Source organism: Myotis davidii, unplaced genomic scaffold (genome assembly GCF_000327345.1).
Source record: "Myotis davidii unplaced genomic scaffold, ASM32734v1 scaffold684, whole genome shotgun sequence".
Classification (NCBI taxonomy): domain Eukaryota; kingdom Metazoa; phylum Chordata; class Mammalia; order Chiroptera; family Vespertilionidae; genus Myotis; species Myotis davidii.
Genome location: NW_006295564.1, coordinates 1,773,602 through 1,794,692, shown reverse-complemented (window position 1 = coordinate 1,794,692; position 21,091 = coordinate 1,773,602). Strand labels below are relative to the sequence as shown.

General features: G+C 48.4%; 1 protein-coding gene and 1 pseudogene across 12 annotated transcripts in view; both read right to left on the bottom strand.

The window, feature by feature from the left end:
- The window catches only part of LOC102757550, a 24,928-nt pseudogene extending 16,517 nt beyond the window's left edge, over nt 1-8,411 (bottom strand).
- Nucleotides 1-21,091, bottom strand: part of MAPT (microtubule associated protein tau) — a 79,998-nt gene that overhangs the window by 56,845 nt on the left and 2,062 nt on the right. Inside the window, exon 2 of one of the 12 annotated variants that reach the window (XM_015568141.1) lies at nt 5,004-5,130. The exons of the other annotated variants lie outside the window; for them this stretch is intronic. The gene's annotated coding sequence lies outside the window, so the exon portion shown is untranslated. The remainder of the gene's footprint in view (nt 1-5,003; nt 5,131-21,091) is intronic. 12 annotated transcript variants of the gene reach the window in all.

Sequence of the window (21,091 nt, the reverse complement as noted above, 5' to 3'; positions counted from 1 at the left end):
CAGTGAGGGTGTACGGCAGGGGCAGGGGCGGGCTGTGGTGGGATGGAAGAGATGCGACAACATTAATCACTGACACTTCCCAAGCTCAGAGCTCATGGTCTGTTTCGATGCGACAGCTAGCCTGTTCTCTTGTGTGGGCTACCCCAGTTCCCTGTGTGCTCAGGTGGCTCACGTGGTTCTCGCACGGGCGTGCAGGAACACACCCTGGATTAGCCTGAAGCAGGAGCTGGCTCTGGGGGCTGTCCAGAGGTGGGTAGTTAATGATGCCGTGGAGGGAGGGCCTTTCCCAACCAATAGAGAGAATCTGGTTAATTAAGAGCAATGCTTTGTGCTTCGAAGGCACAAATTCAGACCCATCCATTAGCCTCTTCAGTGAAGATCACGTTTAAGTCAAAGCTGCCAAGCTGAGGCTGTAGGCAGCATCTATTATTAACAGACAGAGAGTGAGAAGTGGGCTCCTAAGTGAGAGGCTCACCAATCACCACACACTTGGAGATAGGTTTGGGAGCTGATCAGAGATGTCAGCTGGGTGATAAATACAGTTCATAGCAGCTTTCTGTGCACAACATGCATTATTGATGCTGTGCTCAGGGGCTGTGTGTGTGTGTGTGTGTGTGTACCTTGCCCATGCATGTGCATATATACCCTCCGGTGGTCCCAGGATACCTGTGGACAGGAGAGCGGGCCAGGAGAGGATGATATAAACATGACAGAGCTGTCACACTGGCCCAGCCCTGACTGAGCAACTGGGGAGACCTCAGGGACCAGGTCATTGAGCAGATTATGAGGAAGGCATATACCAGCCCCACCAGGGACCCAGAAAATGGAGCAGATGTGGCCACTGCCCATGGATCTATTTGGTCTGACCAGGGAGATACACACAAATACTGAATGATTTCAGAGCAAAGGACCCATGGTTAACTCCATTTGTGGAATGCTGCCTACCATGTGCATGGGCTTCAGGCTAGACAAAGGGATGGAAGATGGGCTCCCTGCCCTCTTGGGGTCTGGTTTGGGAGGGGAGACAAAGACCTAAATACACTTCAAGGCAATAGGTCAGAAGAGAGAAAACAGATTGGCTCCTGCCCCAAGAGTCTATGATTCCGAGAGCTCAGTATAGAACAGGCGCTAGAGTCAGAGGCTGCAGCCGCTGAAAGGAGATGGGGTTAAGAAGACTGGAGAAGGCTCTGGGGGCCTTAGCTAAGACTTAACGGGAGGGCAGGCTTGTAGGGACAAAGAGAGGGGTCTGTGACAGGGTCATTATCAGACCAAAGGGTCATCATTGGTTAAAGGGGTGATGGTTGAGAGACCAGACATGTTGGAGGAGCCCATGTCAGAGAGATGTAAGGCCAGGTGCCAGCTAAAAGCCTCGAGCCCACATCAGGGGAACAGCTCTCTAAGTAGCCAGGGCAGCCAACAGGCTCTCTCTGCAGGCTCTCTCTGTGACAATCCTGCTTGCTGGAAATTAACAAAGAATAAAGAGCATGCATCTTGCAGGTTTGGCGCTGGGGTAGAGTCCAAATTCCTGCACCACCCACTAGTTCCGAGGGGGTGGGGGCCATAATTAGACAGGATCTGGCTTTATGCCCACTTCTGACCACCTTTCCAGGGTGATCCTTGGACCAGAAGCAGTGGCAGGTTACATAATTGAGCTGCAAAGAGGCCTGGCCAGAACGCTCTCATTAGAAAAGGCTGCAGCAGCATAAAGCCTTGTGAGATGAATGAGGGGGGTGGGAAGGGAAGGAGGGGAACAGTTGAGGTGGGGGACTGAGGGAGGGAATAGCATCACAACTCCCAAGAGGAGATGCCCTGTCTCCTGAGGGAATGGCAAGGCCTCCTTTGAGGGACAATTCTCAGCACACAATTAGCTGTCGAAGTCTGCAAACCCACCACGGTCAGTTTTCAAATTTTGGTGATGGGATCTCGGGTGCAGCAGCCTTCCCCAGAGAGACCTCCCCTGGAAGCTGTAACTATGGGCAGTCACCTCCACAGTTATGCTTACATTTTTTCCAGCCAGAGGAGGACAAAAACATGCATAATTATCTAACCAGAAGAGGTCCCTTTGCTTTTCCCAATTATTAACCCGGGTTGTTAAGTAGCTGGTAGGAGCACAGGTCCTTTTAAAAGGGAAAAACTCAGAAAAGGCCTTGGGCTCAGGGTGGCCACTTGGTGTTTTTGTGTTTAAAATTTCAAACGGTGACCCTGTGTGAACTGCAAAGTGTAATATTTTTGCTTGGTAAGTACAATTTCTACTTAAACAAGATATATGTTACTGAGTTTGAATAATATTTTGAAAATGGAAGCTTATTCTTCTTATATTGTTACTAGAGGCTCAGTGCACAAAATTCGTGTACGGTAGGGTCCCTAGGCCTGGCCAGCAATCAGGGCCCATCAGGGCCTTCATTCTGAGCCGCCCCCTTGTGGTTAGTGCATGTCATAGCAAGTGGTTGAACTCCTGGTGGGTCGAACTCCCAAGGGGACAATTTGCATATTAGCCTTTTATTATATAGGATAGTGTTTAAAACGAAAGAATTAAGCAAGAAAATAAAGCAGTACATCAGTGGTATAACTTAGTAGTTGCTAAATTATAGGCAACCTTTGCAGGTGTCTCACTTTTATTAAAATTCACCTATTAGTGACTGAGCAATGATTTACATAAAATATTATATCAGGCTGCAACCAATGGATCAAAACTCAGTAGATGTAAAAATTATTTAGTAGGTAGTTGTGCTTTTTTCTTTTTTGTACTAAAATATTTACTTTTATTTTTTTAAAAAATATTATGGTGTAATTGTATGTCTAGAGTTTAAGAAAAGAAACATTTTATTATCCGTGTTTCTTGTCCGCCCATTATTATGACCATTTCATTTCATGATTATTTCTGAAAATAATTTTGTCACATAAGAAGGGGATTGTGAAGTGACTGGTGTTAAATGGCTTGGTGCCACCCACTGTCCTGTAAAGTGGCATGCGAGCCAACCCCTTCAATGATCAATTAGCTTCAATCATCCTCAAAACTGTAAAAGAATGAAGATGAGTTTTTCCCCAGACTAGCAATGTCCCTGTTGATGCCCAGTGATCCTTTCCCCATCTACCACCTCACACAGCAGCCACCATGACAATGCACTTTAGAATAGAAAGCTCAGTGATGTGAAGGTTCATGATGACTTCTCAGGGCCAAGGATGAGAAATCCTTGCAGGACTGGCAGAGGGTGGCCCTCCTGGCAGGATCTGGCCCCTGCCCATCGTGGAAACCAGAGGCAAGCTCTCACAGCAGCCAGAGTGTGTGGTCCCTGCAGCCTTGACCTACTTCCCAGTCCTCTGGTCGGGGATCTGGGCAACCGTGACAAAGCAAAATTAAACAAATTTGGAATGAGCCTGTGCTAGAAAATGCGAACAGTATTCCCCCTTTTCTATGGACGGGAAGCCAGTATCACGGATAGAGGAACAGTTTAATCACAGAAATTTAAAAATTAACCACGGATAGGAGAAAGAACACAGGCTTTGGAGTTGAAATCTGCATTCAAATTATGATTCTGCAATTTTACTGGCTGTGTGGTCTTGGGCAAGTGACTTAAACACCATGAGCCTCAGTTTCCTTGCCCTTGTGAATGCACCTAGTGAGGGACACAGTTGACAAGTGAGACAAGTGTCACAAGGAGAGGACAGTGGATCATAGGAGTGTGAGACGGGGACTTATATAGTCTGGGATTGGAGAAAACTTCCCTGAGGAAGGGATGCTTGAAGGATGAATAAAGTTAGCAAGGTGAAAGGGAGGGGGTAGTAAAGAACATTCCACACAGAGGGGACAGCATATACAAAGGCCCCAAGCCAGAGGGCTTTCAAGGAACTCTAAAATGACCCTTAAGGCGGGAAGATTAGAGAAGCTGTAAAAAAGAAAAAAAACAGAAAAAAGAAAAAGAGAAGCTGTGGTGCCAGATGTATGAAGCCACTGGCATTTCAGACTTGTTTGTTACTGCAGCATAAACCTGACCTTGCTGACCAATACAAGTTGTTATAGTAGAAAGACAAGGAGCTGAATCCAGCCTGAATTCAGCTGAGGAGGGTGGGCATGTTGGAAGAAAACAGAGGTTGCAAAAGTGTTGACAACATTTTAATACTCATCAGGCCTGGCCAGCTTGGCTTGAGCATCGACCTCTGAACCAGGAGGTCACGGTTCGATTCCTGGTCTGGGCACATGCCGGGTGGTGTGCTCCATCCTTAGTGTGGGGCATGCAGGAGGCAGCCAATCAATGATTCTCTCTCATCATTGATGTTTCTATCTCTCTCTCCATCTCCCTTCTGCTCTGAAATAATTACAACTCTATTAAAAAAAACAACAGCAACACATCAGGCTGGGAAGAGGAGGAGAGAACTAAGGTGGCTGACCAGAGAGGGCACGTATTTTGCTTTAAAGAGGGGAATCACTTAAACCTCCTAAATGCTGACAGGAAGGAGTCAGGAGAGGAGAGGACAGAAACAGATGGGAAAAAGAAAAGCTAAGCGAGCTTTCTGAGTGGTGGAAGAGGGGGAGGGAATGCTGGAAACATAACCAATGTGATTTGACCATTTCATTTGATTTCTGTCGTTACTGAGATTTGGGAGTTTTAGGAAGGAAGAAGCAAATGCCCACACCCCCAGAGGTCAAAGTGCTTGGCTCGGATGACCCATGTCAGCACTGTTCTGTTCTGGCCAGAGTGTGCTCTGTGCACCTCTCCTGGCAGCTCTTAGGGACCTGCTAAGGCCAGGCTCTCCCCAACCCGTGCTCTGGATTCCTTCCCTCCACCTCATGTTGGCCCCTTGCCAGGTGGGTCTGAGGTCCCCCTCCAGCCACTGAAGGGAGGCCTGCCAGGAAGGACCAGTATGTGAGATCCCAAGAAATGAAGAGAAAGTGGTCCCAGGAGGGGGTCTGAGTGTGGAGGAGGAGACCTGTGCTGGCCCAGCTTTGCCATGAACTTGCTGTGTGACTCTGGGGAGGTCACTTTACCTCTCTGGGCTGTTACCTCTTTCCTCAAGTGGCTCTGGCATCTGTTCACATTAACACCTTGTGCTGGCACCTCTGTGGATTCTTCTCAGTATAACCTCAGAAAGCAGGGGAGGTGTGAGGAGAGGGGGTGGGGGGTGTCCTTCCTAGAGGAGAAAAGGCGGTTGAAGGGAAAGTGGGTGACTCATTCTAAGGATGTCACATGTTTGGGGGCTGTTCCCAACACTTACATCTTTCTCTACTGGTCCCACCTTTCTCTTCCCTCCCAGCCCCCTTGTTAGAGGGTTGCTGAGGCTGAGGCTGGCCATCACAAAGAAGTTGGGGTGACTCTGTAAGGAAGGCAGAAGAGGAGGTTTGGGATGGGGTGGGACCAGGTTGGCCTCTGGGGGTTCTTCCACATCCATGGTTCTGGGAGTTCTGGGTCCTACAGGCCAAGCAGAGTGGCCCTTGACGAAGGAACAGTGAAGACACTCAGGCCATGGGTCAGGAAGCCTACACTCTTGCCATGCTGTGCCTGCGAGCCCCTCTGGAGGGCGCCCACGGGACAGCCCAATAACTGAAACTGAGCCAAGGCCCTTGGAGGATTGGCTGGAACCTCCTGTATCTGAAAGGGAAGACTAGAAGTGTCTTGTTGCTTCTGGGTGTGGGTAGTGTCCCATAGAGCAGGGTTTTGGGGCTGTGCTCTTCGTCCTTGAAGGCCTGTGGGGGATTCTGCAGGCGCTCTGGAAAGGCCTGTGGAGCAGGGTGTGGGATCTGCACCATGGAAGTTACCCCAGAAGAGACAGGTGTGGTACCAGAAAGCGCCTCACCCCTGTCCCCACTGCGGAGGGCCCCAGATTCTGGAACGGTAGCTTCTCTGTCTTCCCCTTCCAAACAGGAAGTGCCACCCCCTGGCCTGGAGTGGCTGGAGGATGAAATGAAGTCATTTGTGTGAAGGCTCTAAGAGAAAAACTACTGTCGACGTTGTTTTTTATATGAAAGAATTGGGCATTAAAATCGTCACCTCGCCTGGCTTCAGGGAAGTTGCCCATGGGGTTCTCACTTGGAATGCAGGTTATCAGGCACTCTGGGGACCAGGGTGGCTCATGGGGCTAGTCAGGGTTGTCACAAAGCCCGACAAGGGTCAGACACTAAATAACACAGAGCACCTGGTCAGTGTGGTTCAGTGGTTGAGCGTTGACCTGTGAACCAGGAGGTCACGGTTCAATTCCCAGTCCGGGCGCATGCCCAGGTTGCAGGCTCAAACCCCCAGTGTGGGGCGTGCAGGAGGCAGCCAGTCAATGATTCTCTTGCATCATTGATGTTTCTATCTCTCCCTCCCTCTGCCTTCCTCTCTCTAAAATCAATAAAAAATATTTTTAAAAAATCATAGAAGCTTTTCTTCCCTTGGTCTCTTACCCCATCCCCTTCTACTTCCACGGGAGCACTCCCAAAGTTGCCCTGTACTCACTCCATTACGTACTGTGTTTATGCTCCACACACCGTGTGTGTGAGCTCCTGTGAGTTCTATTCCTGCAGCTCACCTGGACTTTTCCTTTGTCTAAGGTGGTGAAGTGCCCAGGCTGGCCCACAAAGGCCTAGCAACAGCCCTGTGGTTCCTCTGTGAAATGAGAGGGTGAGGCCAGGTCACAGCTTCTCACTAGGGGGTGACAGGCACACCTGCATCACCTGGGGAGACTTTGAAAGAACTTTCTTCCAGATATTTCAATCCTTTTCAAGTGAGCTGGGGCCTGAGCATATATATGAATTTATTTTTATTTCCCAAAGGCAATATATACATGGTAAAAAAAAATTAAGTAGATAATAGTATAGAATAAAAATGCTGTCTCCTGCCCCTACCCCCCTAGCCCAGCTGTAACCTTATTACCCGTCTGGACCTGTGCCATCTGATTTACCAACAGTGGCCTCTCACTGGTTTTATCAGCAGTCCTTCAATTATGCGTGAGGTTAAGTGTCTTTTCATGTTTAGCCACTCCCTACCCCCTTTTCCCCTGTAAACTACCTGTTTTTCTCTTTTCCCAGGAATGGGTATTTTGGTAAAGTATCTGGAACAATTCTGGGCTGTCTTAGGACCCCCCTGTCTGTTCTGGGTGACCCAAGTCCCCTTAAAGCTCTAACACTGCACATTCGTGAGCCTCATGGAAAGTCTGAGGGTCCAGGGACTGTCCAGGTTTCACGGAGCCCCAAGTGAGAGGAACCCTCCGCAGAAAGACTGGTGTCCCGGCCTGGGCTGGACAGCCCTTTCTGCAGGGGAAAAGGGGCCATGCTTGTCTTTAACATTTGCCTCTTTGTCCCACTCATTGCAGAGTGTCATTTGATAGGAATGAGAGAGACATTTTGCATCTACTTCCTGGGAATCCAGAGCCAGCACATTCTGCCACATCTCCCTCTCACTCCATTTCAGGTCTGCTGCAAAGTCCTCGCATTCAGCGACCAGGAATGACCAGGCTGCTCGGCGGCGTGGGCCCCACCATCCCACAATGAAAGGGTGCGAGATTCCCAGGGGCAGCTCAGGTATCGGAAATGCACCGCAGAACCACTTGAGCTCTGTGAAGGGCAGTATGTCACGTGCTTTATCTGGCATGGCTTGTGGCTCAGCCTAGATGTACCAGATTCATGCCTAACCCCTCCACTCTTACCCAGAGCTTGTTTCATAGGAAGTGCTCAAATGACTGTTGAAAGAATAAATCATTAACACCTGTCTAATTGCCCCCCTTTTTGTTCAGAGGGTAGTTATTAAAGTTCAAATTGGTTCAGTTGGCTGTGCTTACAAAGACTCCTAGCTTACAGAAGGCTACTTTCTGACAGCCAACACCAGCTTTCTTGCGCATTTCAAAAGCCCTTTCTTTGGCCCTGGGAAGTAGGGTGGCCAGAAAAAATACAGGATGTCCAGTTAAATTTGAATTTGAGATAAACAACAAATAATTTTTTTTTAGTTAAGTATGTCCCAAAGATGGCATGGCTCATACTTATTGTATTAGTTTCCTGTGGCTGCTGTAATAAATTACCACAAACTGAGTGGCTTAGGACAACAGATATTTATTTTCTCATAGTTCTGGAGACCAGAAGTCTGAAATCAGAATTACTGGGCCAAAATCAAGGTGTTGGCAGGGCTGCACCCTCTCTGGAAGCTCTAGGAGAAAATCCTGTGCTTGTCTCTTCCGGCTTCTGGTGGTTGTCAGCATCTATTTCTCACCGATGTCCATCTGTCTCTGTCCTCACATCATCTTCTCTGCTGTGCTTCTACTTTTACTTATTATTAGAGGCCCAGTGCATGAAATTCGTGCACTCGGGGTGGGGGTCCCTCAGCCCAGCCTGCACCCTCTCGCAGTCCAGGAGCCCTTGGGGATGCCCTTGGCTCCCCTAAGCCATCAGTCAGACATCCTTAGCGCTGCTGCAGAGGTGGGAGAGGCTCCTGCCACCGCTGCTGCACTCACCAGCCGTGAGCCCAGCTTCTGGCTGAGCAGCGCTCCCTCTGTGGGAGCATGCTGACTAACAGGGGGCAGCTCCTGCGTTGAGCATCTGCCCCCTGGTGCTCAGTGGGCATCATAGCGACTGGTTGTTCCGTTGTTCAGTTGATTTGCATATTAGCCTTTTATTATATAGGATTTCTGGTGGCTCACACAATGGACATTTATTGTCTCACGGTTCTGGAGGCTAGAGTCCAAGATCAAATTGTCAGCAGGGTTGCTTTCCTCCTTAGGGCCGTGAGAGAGAAGCCGTTCCATGCCTCTTGCCTAGTTCTAGCAGTTTGCTGGCAATCTGTGGTGTCCTTGGCTTATGGCAGCATCACCCTGATCTCTGCCTTTATCTTCATGTGGTGTTCTTCCTGTGTGTGTGTCCACCTCCAGATTTCCTCTTTTTATGAGGACACCTCTTCTGTGTTTTTATCTCTCTGCCTTGCTCCCCTAAGGACACAGGTGATTGCATTTAGGATCCATCCAGATCATACAGGACAATCTCCATCTGAAAGTCCTTGATTTAATCACATTGGCAAAGAATTTTCCCCAAATAAGGTCACATGCACAGGTTCTGGGCTTATCTTTGATATCTGATATCTTTGGGGAACATTAGGTAGCACTAATACACTTGCACTAAAAAATATCTGTTGCTCATCTGAAATCCACATTTAACTAGGCATCCCATGCTTTTTTGTTTGTTTGCTTGTTTGTATGTTTTTTGTTAGTCCTCACCTGAGGATATTTTTTTTCATTGATTTGTTTTTAGAGACAGTGGAAGGGAGGAAGGGGGTGGGAGAGGGAAGAGAGAGAAGCATCGATGTGGGAGAGACACATCGATTGGCATCCTGTGTTTTAATTTGCTACATCTGACAGCCCTCTCTAGGCTGAGCTGATGGGGACATAAGTGGTTTGCCTTCAACTGCTCACCATCCTTCCTGATATGAGCGTGGGGACCAGACCACAGACCCAACCCTGCTCATCAAGGTCTTGTTATTTTCTTTTTAAAAAATATATTTTTTATTGATTTCAGAGAGGAAGGGAGAGGGAGAGAGGGATAGAAACATCAATGGTGAGAAAGAATCATTGATCGGCTGCCTCCTGCATGCCCTGCACTGGGGATCAAGCCTGCAACCCAGGCATGTGCCCTGACTGGGAATCAAACTGCAACCTCCTGGTTCAGAGTTTGATGCTCAACCACTGAGTCACACTGGCCGGGCCAAGGTCTTTTGTCTTTGAAGTAGGGCTCATGGTACATAGTGTCATTCTGGTTTTCAGAATCTAAAGGCTTGGATTAGACTGAAGATTTAACTTGTTTAAAAGGTTATGGCAGCCCTGACCGGTTTGGCTCAGTGGATAGAGCATCGGCCTGCGGACTGAAGGGTCCCGGGTTCGATTCCAGTCAAGGGCATGTACCTGAGTTGCAGGCACATCCCCAGTAGGGGATGTGCAGGAGGCAGCTGATCAATGTTTCTCTCTCATCGATGTTTCTAACTCTCTCTCTCCCTTCCTCTCTGTAAAAAAATCAATAACATATATATTTAAAAAAAAGGTTATGGCAAATAGTGCATGTATTTCCATGATTAGCACTCCAAACGCAGACCTGTAACTGTCCACCCTCCAAGAAAGTAGAAGGATGAGCAAGTATACAATGTACCTGTTTCCCTTTCTGTTCCCAGGTCTCTTTAGGAAAGTCCTTAATTTTTAATCAGTATTGAATCCACTCATCCATTCATGCATTCACCAAACAATTACTGAATGTGTATTCTGTGCCATGTGCTGTGCCAGGCACTGAGAATACACAGGTGAATAAAACATCGCCCAACTGATAAATGTGTTGGGGAGCCAGGTTCCCTGGGGAAGCCCCCAAAAGTGGGATCAGACAAACTGTGGAAATTAAACACAACATAATGGGTGTTCGTAATGTGAAAGCAGAACATTTTAATGAATTTGCTTTAAAACTAGTAGCTTAGAGAGAAACCCAATTAATTTATTATCTCTAAATTATAGCAACCATTTTAGCTTTTAATTACGGAAAAATGACTTGTACTACAAGATGTGTTACTTAGCCAGGTCTGCCCTTCCTGTCTCTCTTCACCACCACTCCCCATTTTCCTGGTCCCACAGTGTGGCCCGTGCTGGTGCAGACAGGAGGGAAATAAAGTGGACTGTTGAGTAAGGGCGGGTTGTGGGGGGAGGTGAGGCAGTAACCCAGGAGGCTGGGTGATACAGGCTCAGCCCCCACCCTCTTAGCTGTAACCCTTTTCCCTAACAGCAGGTGCTTACTCTGTCTGCCTGGCCCAAGGAAACCATCCTCTTTGAATGAAATTTCTCCCTGTGGACACTGCCTGGGAACCTGAATGTCATCCCTGAGTTTGTGTACTGGCCTCCTCTCGGCCACACTTCCCAGCCTTGGTCAGTCACACGTACCCCTTCATAGAGGTGCAGGGGGTGTGGACATTACTCGTGCTTTGTCTGAGCTGGAAGAAAATGAGCTTCTCTGATTTGATAAGTGTGGACCAGCCCACGACACTAAATTTGGTTCTGTCGTCACCGGCGACAGAACCAAATTTAGTGGCCCAGTTTAGAGGCTAGCTTTCGGTTTAAAATACTTTCTCCAGGCTCAGGTTACATGTGACCCATTCACAGGGGCTGGAGGGCACGGCCCCCATGGTCATTGGCACTAGGATATGTCTGTCTGCTGGCACTGGCGTGGAGGGTGGGGCCTGAGAGGAGGCTCTGAGGACTCGCAGGCAGCAAGGCGAGGTCCTGGGCTGAGTGAGGTGCCGGCTGGCTCCCTCCACAGCTGTGACAGCTCTGGGTCTCAGTTTGCTCCTCTGCACAAGGAGGATGAGAATCCCTGCCTGTGGGGGAGTGAGGGTAACATGAGACCATGTTTTTAGTAAAAGAAATGCAACTGCTACTACCATTATTATCAGCATCTTCATACAGGAAAACTAATTTGGACCAACGGGGGGGGGGGGTTTTTTTTGGGGGGGGGGGGGGGGCGGCGGTGAGTTGTTCTGAAGTAGGGCAAAGCAACAATTATAGACTATTTTGAAGGAAATGTGATTTTTATTATTTTCAAGCATATAGAGCAAGAAATAGAACCATGTACTCGAAGGTGGAGGGATTGCTTTATTTAAACAGGTAAAACTCATCTGATATCAGCCTATTTGATTTATTAGCATCCGAATGCATGAATTGAGAGTAGTTATTTTGAGCTTCGTAGGAGCCCAGCTCTGTGACAGGCAAGACACTCGGGAGCAGGAAAGCCATATAAGACACAGCCTTGCCCTCAAAGGACCTAGAGCCAGTGGGGAGTGGAGCTCTGCACTCAAGGCAAGAGGGAAAATAATTAAGCCTTAACCCCTGCGGTGCTGATGACTGGTGAGAGATGAAAAGTGGAGAGGCCTCCAGATCTTGTTGACTGTAACAACTGCTTTAGGCAGGACAGAGACTGAGGAAGGTCAAGGTGATTTAAAAAGGGGACGGGGAAGAGAGAGCATGATGTCTATGAAGGGGCCAAGAGGCAGGCTGGCCAGCCGTGGGACTGGACCATTAGGACTGACTGGGCAGGGAGTCTGAGCCCAGGCATGGGGACCTTGGTGGGCAGAGCAAGGTGGATCTTTGCTTAACTTAGCAAGGGGCAGACACCCCCCAGTCAAGGACAGGGCTTAGACGGGGCAGGACACATGACAGGGCCACTCTGGGGCGAACAATTTGGCAATGGTCTGCAAAGTGGACTGGATGTGAATTTTGGAATTGAAATTAGGAGCAATTCATTATTGTTTCCATAATCATTGAGGGTGACAAAATGAGGCCCATGTTCCTTTTAGAACTGGCGAGGATGGAAAGGGAAGGGCGATGTCTAGGAGGAAGGAACTGATGGTTAAAGCTGTTCTAAGATATAGGTAGAGAAGAAGAGTTTGAGACTCCAAGATCTGCCACATGGGGACGGGAAGATGGCAGGTTTCAATACCACAGTGGGAGGGACAAGGGTGTATTGAGGCAGCTTTGGGGAGAGTAGGATAACAAGGTGGTGGTGTTGGTGGGTGGGGGTTGATGATGTGGGGCCCATAGACACCCAGGAATGTTGCTCAAGGCAGCCAGGAGTAGAGCAGCTGTTGTCAGGATGGGGCGACCCACATGCCCTGAAACACTTCCCACCGTCCATGTTCATGAGGTACCCTCCAGGCACAGGGCAGAGGTGAGCGACTGCAGCCCAGCTCCGGCTCAATTCAGATTCCAAGTGCAAGCGGTTCGATGAATGAGCCTTCACCTTGTCTCTCACCACCAGCCATCAGAGTATTTATTATACCATCAAAGTCAAATCCGGCCTTTAATTTAATCACCCTTGCCTTAATCGATTCCCGTCACGTGCTAAACACTGAGTGGCAGGAAGAGGCTGCCCCCTGGGCATAATTAGAAGATGAGATGCTTCACCAAGTCCCAGTCTGATTAGGAGGAAACTGAACCCCCACCCTTGCTGAGAAAACAGAAAGGCTCCCAGGAAATTCACGCCAGCCAAGGAAGTCCCAGCCCCTTTCTGAAGAAGTCGGCATCGGCAGGGGCTGGCTGTCCCTTAAGGTGACATTGAGGGCACCCTCGACCCTGTCCTGCACCCTGGCTTTGGGTCTCCTTTCCCAAAAAAGGGGACAGACCAGGCCAGTACAGGGTGGACCAGGCTGTCTGTTCATCCATCCCCGGCCTGGGCCCTGCTGACAGGGGCTCACCCTTGGGGCCCGGTTGGCACCATCTGGCTGGTGCTAAGAGAGGGAGGTGGTGGCAGCTGCACTATATCAGACGTCAGGCTCCACTCGGGCCATGAGAGACTTCAGATCAGGCACCTGACTGTGGCCCCCAGGAGGCATACCCCTCTGTGTGGCAATTGTCTTCTGAGAAGCCCAAAGGAATTCTCAGACTATTTTATTTCAGTTCTGTGACTATCCCGTGAGACCACATTATTGGCTAGTCTGAGGAGGGGGGGTGGGGTAGGGAGATTGCATAATCCTTGTTTTGCAAATGGAAAAATGGAGGCACAGGAAATCTTATATTTTGCCCATTAATAGGAGAATTTGTTTCTATTGAGGTGTAATTGACATACAACACTACATCAGGAAATTTTAATCTCTGCCACAAGCCTCTTAGTTGGTAAATAGGAAGGTAAGGTGGCAATTAAATTCAAGGATTGGCAAGCCCAAGCAGCGGTGATAGCAGAAGCCCACAACATGAAGGGTTGTCCAAATTCTGGAATTCAGTCTTGCTGGCAATAAATGATAAGATCCTACAAAAAATTTTTTTTAACTTGGCCCAGATTGCCAACTTATAACATGAATCCTACCAGTCAAAAAAAAAAAAATTTCCCCTGTATTTCCCATCAGAGATCAAACACTGGTTTATAATTATTTATAGCACTTTAGTGACATTGAAGGGGATTTATGTCAATTTATTCCATCTCTATTAGCACTCTGCAGGGAACAGAGTGCAGCCATCCCTTCCTGTGTCTGCTAAGAAGGGAGGGGCTTCGGAGCCTGAGGAGGAAGACGTGAACCCAGTGGAGAGGCGCCCAGGAGGCATGCTATCCCCACAGGATTAACCCCAGGGAAAAGATTTCATAGGTTTAAAGAAGGTTCAGGTGCGTTTGTGCGTAATCAGTCCATTATTCGAGTGGATTTAGGGATGTTCTGTGAAATCCTTCGTTTCTAAGCTGGCCTCATGATGACGGCACAGGCAGAATCTGCTTGGTGGCAAGTTGGGGCCAGGGTAACATTTCCCTGGTATTTGGGAAAAGACAAGACAGAAAGTGGGTGGCAGAAGGGCTCGTGACTCTCTCAAACAACTACTCTGGTGAGGCTCCACAGTGGGCAGCTTTGAGAGGGACAGGTTAATATGAATCTACACCACAACTGTTACTGTGCCCCAACATAGCAGGTTATCTACTACTGTTTTATTTGTATATATAACCCTGTCTTGGCTTATTTACATGTTGATTTAAGTTCTGATGCATTACCAATACTGAAGTTGAAAGCTGTTCAAGTTTTCAGCTCCACCCAATATAAAAAATCCAGATATACAACAAATATGAGGTAATGAATATTCACACATAAATATGTTTATATTTTTATAAATATATATGATATATAATTGTAATATTTATACGCATATATATTTTAAACCGAAGAGATTCTTTAAATTGTAACCTTCTCTTGGGCATTTAAGCATTTGGCTTTATTATTTTTTGTTGTTGTTTGTTTGTTTGTTAATCCTCACCTGAGGATATTTTCCATCGATTTTTAGAGAGAATGGAAGAGGGAAAGACAGAGAGAAATATCAATGTGAGAGAAACACATCAATTAGTTGCCTCCTGCACACACCCGGACCAGGACCTGGGCCTGGGAGGAGCCTGCAACCGAGATACGTGCCCTTGACCAAAATCAAACCCAGGACCCTTCGGTCCACAGGTTGATGCTTTATCCACTGAGCCAAACTGGCGAGGGCAAACATTTGGCTTTAGACGAGTAATTATCAAATAAACCTCTTTTTGAGGGGGAGGCCATGTGAGAGGGGTGAGGTAAGACCATGGTTTGGTGTCACTGTCCAATTAAGAACAATTAAAAATAAGCATCTCTGAAATGACCTATAAATAATGTCAGAATTGGCTTTGATCCAAGACAATTCTGTTGACACAAAATTTAGAACAACGGTTCTAATTCAGGGGGAAGAGCTGAGCTTTATGCAGGGGGAGGGGCACGGTTCCACGGTTCCATGGTTCCATGAGTTGCTCCCTCCTTCCCAGCACTCCTTCGTGGCTGTACATCACATGACAGGTGATTATGGACCCAGGGCTCCTTTAGTATCCCTGGTGTCCAGGGGAGGAGGACACAAGGATGAAAGTATATCCCTGGACTTTCTGTAGCACAACTTCAGACTTAGGTCTCAAGACAACATCACCCAGCCTTCCTGGGAAACCAGGAAACAGCCATAGGCCACAAGGAAAACTAACAGCTGGAACCAGAGATAATTCTGTTCCTATTCTCTTTGAGGCCTGATTTGGCAGTGGAGTGGACAAGATCACAGAAGGGCCATGAATGAAACATCATTATCAATGGCTTCAGATTAATTCTAACTCAATGATCTTAAACAGTTTTTTTTTTAAGTGTTAGACCTTGACCTAAAATTCCTTTACTTAGGGGAGTTAATATTCTAAGGGAATCTAATTTATTTTGAGTCTTCAGTGGAAATTTTGCAACGCCCCTTAAGTTGGGACTCTATGTGAATGAATTCGAAGTACTGTGCTAGTCCTGGAAGACAGGAAAAGGGCTCCACGCGGTCTTCACACTAGGCTGTCTCCTAACTGATACTAGGTCCATCATAGTTGTTACAATGATCATATAATTTAAGTAAGGTGCAAGCTGATGAAACACAAGTATTAAACAAAAGATGAATTTTTAAAATCATTATTTTTTTTTACTGTCAAATGGGATAAAACCATAAAATAATAGTAAAACTCTAGAGGGATTCTAGATTACTCCTCAGTGTAACTCCTTTTTCCAAGAAAGTTAAGTCGGCAGTCCTATGCAATGCACTGAGTATGTCTTAGGCAAAACACACACACACACACACACACACACACACACACACACACGGAATTTCAACCAGCTGACCACACACCAAGAGAAGGCTTGGCCCTATATCAAAAAACAGGGGGATATGGGGAGAGGTCAATGGGGGGGAAAAGGAGACTTACATAATACTTTATTTTTTTAAATTTTTAAAAAAATATATTTTATTGATTTTTTACAGAGAGGAAGGAAGAGAGATAGAGAGTTAGAAACATCGATGAGAGAGAAACATCGATCAGCTGCCTCCTGCACATCTCCCACTAGGGATGTGCCTGCAACCAAGGTACATGCCCTTGACCGGAATCGAACCCAGGACCCCTCAGTCCGCAGGCTGACGCTCTAGCTACTGAGCCAAACCGGTTTCGGCAATACTTTAAACAACAAAGAATTTAAATTAAAAAAAGACAAGGGGATAAATGTTCTTTTATCCAGTTTAAGTTAAAGTAAGATGTTTGAAATATATATGTATCCTTTTTATGATTTTCTGCTTTAATGACTTTTTAAAAACTGATGTATTATGACTCTCAGTCTTCATTTCATGGTAAGAAGGCTGCTTAAGCTAACCTGATTAATCAGATATGACTGTACTTATCAAATACTTGAAGTTCTCTGTAGAGTTTGCTTTCTTTTCTTGCTTTTTTATTGTTGTTAATCTTCACCCAAGGATATTTTTCCATAGATTTTTAGAAAGAGTGGAAGGGAGGGGGAGAGACAGAGAGAGAAACATTGATGTGAGAGAAACACATTGACCAGGGCCAGAGATCGAGCCTGCAACCTACGTATGTGCCCTTAACCAGAATCGAATGCGGGACCTTTCAGTCCGCAAGCTGACGTCCACTGAGCCAAACTGCCTAGGGCTAGAGTTTGCTTTATTTAACATTTTCCACTTACTCTGAACTGCCCACTGTGAAGCATGTTTGTCAGTTTACTGACTTCAACACTCTAAACATTTCATTTGTAGAAATCTCTCCTCCACTGCCTTCTGTTATTTCCATTATTTCTCAGCCCCCCTCAGTGCTCGCTTGGTAGTCAATGAGTAAGTTAGTAAGATCTCTAAACCTGAGATGCGGAACCAGGTCTCCAATCCCAGGAGGGTGGAGGGAGGGCGGTTCGGCTCTGGCTGGCGTGGAGAGTACACAGTCTATTCCTGGCGTGGAGCGGATTTCAGGAAGGAAGAGGACAGAAGCAGGGACAACAGATGATACGTCACTCTGCTCGCCTGTGGCAAGGTCCTGTGTGTACATTTAAACATGGGCGTGTGCGATTTTTGGGGGGGTCCACTTCCACCCAAACAACAATGCCTGGTTCCAGGGGAGCTGGGCAGCGGCCCGCTTTTTCCATCCTGATCACTATGCCGTGTAAGGATTTATCTGATACAATTTATTCCATCACTAGGGCCAGTAGACGCCTTTGTACACTTATCCAATCACCAGTGTTGATCCAGAGGTGGCTGCCCAAAAGGCCATTTACTGAGCAGTTACTAAGTACCAGGCCCTGGGCTAAGCACTGCATCCCCCTTGGGAGAGGTACTACTGAACCCCAAGTTACAGACAATGAAGAACTCCAAAAGCCCCAAAGGCTAAACAACATGGCTTCGGTCCCACAGTGAGGCAAGAAGCCATGATTTCCACTCAGGAGGTCTGTTCTGAGTCCACTAGGCCAAACCTAATGTCTCTCTGCATTTGCAGGACATTGCCCTGCACTGGGTATCCAGGAAAAACCACCATCTGCCCTCAAAGCACCCACACATTTACCTGTGTAGCTGAAGCACAAAAAACACTTCTGGGGGTTAATGCTATAGTGCTCCTGATTGGGGCACACTCAGAGCCTGCTGAAATAGCAACAAAGAAAAAATATTAAGATAATCCACCTGGAAGTCATTCAAGTTTGCATTTTGTGGTTGCCGAGTCTAGATGCATACTTAAAGGATGTTTCCTAATCAAAGAACCCCCACAGCTCAAAAACCATCCTGGGCTGGCCTTACACTGCCTCCTACCCTCAGATGGGGGTCATCTGTGCAGGAAAGGAGGCTGGAGGAGGTGGCAGGAGTATGGCACCTGGAGACAGGAAAATAATTCTTGGGCAGCAACACCTTTGCAAGGTGAGAGGGTTTGTCTCCCTGCTGCAGCCCCCCAATTGAGGTGCCCCCTGCCTAAGCCAGCTCCAAGTCGCTAGGGTAGCACCTAGGGTGGCAAGTTAGGAGTCATCAGGTGGGTGTTTCAGGGAGGGGTTGGGGGTCTCTGAAGTGGGAAGATGAAGAAGTGGGGGGGAGGAAGTAGAAGGAACAGAGGCAAATGGGGTTTCCCACCTCTGTCCCACCCGACCTCCTGCAGCTCCAAAGGTGGCAGGGCAGGGTCCTCCTTCCCCTGGGGTGAAGTGGCCAGAGAGGACCCGGCTGTGGGGCCATGAACAGCAAGTGCTGCAGCGAGGAGGCCGAAGGTTCGGGGAAGGCGGAGAGGGAGGGTGTGAAGGTGCACAGAGCGGCACAGGCAGCTTTTCGAGTATCATTTGGATACAGAGTGAGGGACAAACTGGATTGGATCTGTCCCCAAACCATCCAGATGCCATGACCCTGAATAAAACTCACCTCCCACTCTGCTTTTTCTTCTCCATCTATTGACCTGCATTTTCCCATTTTATCCATTTGTTTGTTGAATGAGTATGGGCCAAAATATCTATTGTATGTCCAGCACTGCATTAAGCCCCTAAAGGTGTTTTAATTTGCCTTCGAGTAATTCTTTTGCAAAGTGGGAGTAAGGAAGATACTAATTAAATAGAAGGCACAGCCTAGTTGGAAAACTATCACAATTTCACTTAGAAAACTGGGAGCCACTCAAATAATAGACAAATGCTGAGGGAAGGTGGAATAAAACACTATTCCTAAAATTTTCAACAAATGAGCTTCATAAACTGATGTTAAAGGCGCAGAAGAAAATTTCAGGCTAAACAAAGGGCACCACAATCCTATTACATCTGCAGGCTGGCACTGACCTCAGAGGGCATGTGGGCCAAAGAGCATGTTCAATAAAAGGGCCCCTTTCCAAAAGGAATAAATCTGACCCTTCCTCAAGGAAACGGATTCTGTGTTTTCTGCTTGCAATTTGTGGGACTAATCCATTTCTTTTGTTCCTCTCAGGGGATTGGTGCCTGATACTAGAAGCCACTTAAAAGCCACGCCCTTCCATGATGGGCATAAGCAGACCAGGTTAGGGACTGACAGTTATAGACTGTCACTCATCCAAAACCAACAACAGCAGCAAAGCCAACAATCTCCTCCCCAAATTGTCCAAACGCTAACCCCAAAGGGTCAGGCCAGGTTACTGCAGTAAACCTGTTACAGAAGCAAACACCGGTCAAGGAACTGATTAGCTTCAAGAGTCACTCAGACTGGGCGCTGGGAGTGGAGGGGTGTGTGTGGTTAATTTATTTATTCATTCAGAGGAAGGGTTCGGAGATGGGGAATGGATAAAGGTAAGCAGCATCATAAAAAATAAAAGAATACCCTGGGGAGGGGGGTGGGTACAGAGTAGAAGGGGTCAATGGGGGAAAAAAGGGGGTCATTTGTGATACTTTCAACAATAAAGATTTTACAAGTAAAAGAATACCTTAATTAATGATGGGAGGAAAGGCATTTCTCTTTCTGTTGTAGGATGAGCCATTTGGAGAGACTGGGATCAGATAAAACTCAAAGCCTTCCTGCCGAGCCTACTAAGCTCAAGGTGGCTGTAAGGGCAGGTCTGGCAGTCGCTGTCCCAGGTGCCAACATCCCTCCAGCCCGGACCAAGCACCCGGGTGTGGAGTTACAGGTTCCTGAGCGCCAGAAGCCAGGTGGGGTCTTCAGAGACGTAAAATAGCCTCGCCTGCTGGGGACGCAGGGCCGGCTGAGCGCGGGCGCAGACGCTCCCTCCCTCCAGATCCTCCGGCGCAGAGCCAGGGATGGCCCGACCCCCGCCTCCGGGACTCCTCTCTTAACAGCCCCCAGGCTTTGTGAACCCGAGTGCCCATCAAACCGGCAACAGATTCCAAAATCGACGAAATCTCGGACGGGTGGACTGTGCTTTGTTCCCGGCACGGGGCTAAACACTCTCCGGTAACCGACAGGAAGGGACCTCTGCCTGCGGTCTGCCCCGAGAGCCGCTGTCTGTCTGTCTGGTCCCGGAATCTCACGCCCCGCTCCGGGCGGGCGGGGTGGGATGCGGGAGAAGGGAGAGATGCAAGATCCATCCTTGAGTCTCTACCACTCTTAGACCCCGACGCGAGCCATTGGCCGGATACTCGGTTCCATCTGCGCGGCACGCTTGGATGATTTGGCCCCTAAAATGTTCTCCTTCGCAGAACTGATCCCCCCCCCACCCCTAGTTTTCAGCAATAGAATTAACCAGAGAGCCGCGCGGACCGGCTCCTACAGGAGGGCAAGCCTCGGCCTTGCTCGCCAGGGGTCGTCAGTAGCCATCCTCCTCCCCTCATTCCCCGGCTCAAGGGCGGCAGAGAATTTGGGCTCTGAAGTGAAAACCCCGCACGTTTCTAAAACAGTGCTCGTCCACAAATACCTCCGGGACGCCTGTCTGGTGGCTGTGGCCGCAGGAAGCCACTTAGGATGAGCCACCGGCTCAGGGTTGGGGGCCTCCCTCCAGAGTCCCCCCCCCCCAGGCGCGGCTTCGTGCACCCCAAGATTCTTGATCTGCGTTTAGAAGGGGCAGGGCTATGCCTAAAGGCCGTTCTCAAGACGCTTGTGGTTTCCAAGGCAACCGCCCCTCAGCGCCCCCTCTAAGTCGGCTAGGGGGGAAATGGGTGTGGCTCGCAGCCCCGAAGGAAACCCCCTGCCCCCTCCTCACATTTGCCCTCCTGGGAAGCAACAGGGTACGAAGTGGAGAGGGGCCCTGCCTGCGAGGCGCCCCCCCACCCCCCCCGCCCGCTCGGGGGTCGCTGGTGCTCCTCTGTGGGCATCTGGTGGGGCGTGGCCACCGGAATGCTCCAGGTATGGGGTGGGGCGTCGTCCCTTCGCGGACACCCTCCCAGCGCGC